A 3,064-nucleotide genomic window follows, 5' to 3' on the forward strand; every position below is an offset into this window, starting at 1 on the left:
GTGTATGAGGACTATAAGGACATGATTAGGAACAAAGGCAATACTGCAGCAATTAATAAAGCAAGGCAGGTGGCGTGGCAGACTATTGCCGACAGGCTAAATGTGTAAGTGACAAAGAAAATTCAGCATAATATCATGTTCTATAAATCCCACATCAAAGGGACAAAATATATGTAGATAAGAACACCTGTTAAATCTGACAGTTCAAGTCTGCCTAATGAAATTAACCACATGTGTAAATTAATATTAGTGACAGACTGTTAATCACATTTATCTACTGATTCCTATGTACATTTCAGATGATGCACTTAGTCAAACTATTTTATGTGAATCATCACATTTATCACATCACTGATTGTAGATTATGACATTTCTGAAATGATCAGTTTATAGGAAATAATCACATTACATTTATCTATTGATTGTAGAAAATTCCATTTAGCAAATCCATCAGTTCAGTGGAGATGAGGAAAACTATTAAGTGAATGCAGGTGATAGTGAATCAATGATCTATTTCTCATCATGTGGGAGTCACCTGTGAGCTCTATCTCTTATTATATCAAAATAAGGAAAATCCCCTTAAATGTATGGAGTGTGCTATAGGATGAGGAACAGACAGAACACAATGGTGTGTGTCCCATTTTAATGTGGTTGCTTTGTGTCATGGTTAATTCATAAATAAAAAAAAGATAACCATATGTTAATGTGAACAAATCAAGCCCTATGCATGATGTATGGTGATGCTAGAAATAATCAAAATGAATAGAAAATACACCTTTTTACCTCTCTGCAAACAGTTGCCTTACTTAGCCTCTCAGCATCACCAACACTATACAGGAATGTACCGCTAGCAAAGAACCTCAGTGCAGTACAGACTGACTGCACAGTGGTCAGAGACTGGCTGCAGCATGTGACCTTTATAGTGTGTGGTTCCAGCAAACTGCATAGATACACTATGCTCTGCCTGCTGAACCGGTACCTCTCCCACAGACAGGAGTCTGTCTGTATCAATGGGCTGGTCCTGTCCTGGAAGACCCTTGGGGCTGGTGGTGGTTGGAAGGCCCTCTGAACAATGTGGGCCTCCTCATCAACAGGATCCTCGATGAAGGGTCATGCCATTATTTCCTAATTTACTCTCTCTTGCTCTGTCTCTGTGTCTCTGGGTGTGTCCCTCTCCTTCTCTGGCCGTTGTCAGTTGACCTTAATTGGCTGTGAATTTGCTAATCAATTGGAAACAGAGTGTGGTGGGGATGGAGGGCAATCACATATTCATGTACAATCTTTTTTTAATGCCTCAGTTTCATTTTATTATAGTTTTGTTTTTATTAAACTGATTTTGGCTTTACTGTTGTGTTTTTTTTAATTATCTTATTTTTGTTACATTTTAATTTGTTTTTTAATAGTTATTTTTTTTTATTAATGATGTTATATATTTTATGATCTACATATTATTTTATCATCACATGACAGTTGTGAGTGTGTAAAGCACTGGCAGCACTGTCTTTTAGGTGTCTGTTCTTGTCTATTGAACATTTGTTGATCATAGATGGAGCTAATCCTCACCTTAATCCTGCTACACACCAGGATTGCCCGGCAGCATAAATTACCATGGTTACTAGGCTGGGATTCAGGTTAACCACCTTGATGGAACGGAGTTGTGGCTCAGTTTGATGGAACGGAAACCGGAGTTTAGCTCGATGTATCAGGCTTAGCCAGAACCATGGTTTCCATGGTTACCAATGTGAGGCTAATCTTAGCCAGTTTGATGGAACAGAACTCTGGCTCACATTAACCAGACTTGGCCATTTAAGCCTGGATTTGCCTTTAGCCTGCTTGATGGAATATCCCCCTGGTTGCTTATTTGTCTCGCGAGATCTGGCAACACAGAACGAGGCTGCACGCCCACATTTTCACAACAAAATAGAACAGGCTGCAGTGAGAGTCTCTCTCCATGGGATATTTAAAAATAGCAGCTTTGTGCATTTAGTCCTTCTCAGGCAAGCTCAGGGGTTTAGTGTTGCTGTAGCCCACAGGAAGTGAGGATTAGAATATATGACCTTCACATAATCCGCTCCAAATTCATCTATATTTTTAAAGTCATTACTAAAAGTGTGTGTCATATAAAAACTAAAGTGATGGTCAAAGTTGTCACAGTGAAATTTAAGGTGTGCTGATGGATTCACGTCATCAACTCATGCATTGAGTAACATTACAAGTTAACGTTCCACCTTAAAAGTTGCCGGCAGTCGGCCCAGTGAATGAAGTTATTTTTTTCTCTTTCATTTTATAGTTGTAGTTTACTGATGTATGAACAGAGGTTACATAAAACCAGAGTGACCGTCCTCTACTGACCAATCAGACTGCAGGGTTTCTAGCTCCACCTTTTAGTACCAGATCTGTGTGCTAGGTACCCCAACAGAGGGGGGACCAAACATGGGGACACTAAGGAACGCTTCTGTTGGTACCATCCACAACTTTTCACTGTGGGAACGGGGAAAAATGTGTACCGAACTATATTCGTGCCGGACCGGACTGCACAGTGGAAATGACAAAAGTCCTTTCAAGTCATGAATTCCAAGTCAAAGTCACGTCGAGTCTTTCATCAGTGTTAAACAAGCAAGTCTCAAGCCCATAAATCTGTGACTTGAGTCAGACGGGAGTCAAGTACGTGACTCCAGTTCCCCACCTCTGAGTACAAATACTCCCAAAGAATACTTAAGTACTGTAACAAAGTAGTTTTACTTCTACTTTATAAAAAAACAGATCATTCATGCTGCATCCCCCTGACATGATTTTAAAGCTTTTGTTTTCCAGGTTTTGCTCTCCAAACATCTTAAAATGCACATATTTAGATCAGGGAAATCAGACATTTTCAGGGGATCATGCCCCCGAAGCCCCCTCAGAGCTCAGGCTCTGTATTCCTGAACCCTGCGTACGGCCCTGTCTATAACTCCAGCTTCCTGGGTGCAGGTCTAAGTCACTGTGATATGGAGAGATCTCCTCAGGTTATCCATTAATCTGAGTCCCAGCACACACACATTTCACACAACTGGAGAGTTTAACC

This window comes from Epinephelus lanceolatus, chromosome 16 (genome assembly GCF_041903045.1).
Source record: "Epinephelus lanceolatus isolate andai-2023 chromosome 16, ASM4190304v1, whole genome shotgun sequence".
NCBI lineage: Eukaryota > Metazoa > Chordata > Actinopteri > Perciformes > Serranidae > Epinephelus > Epinephelus lanceolatus.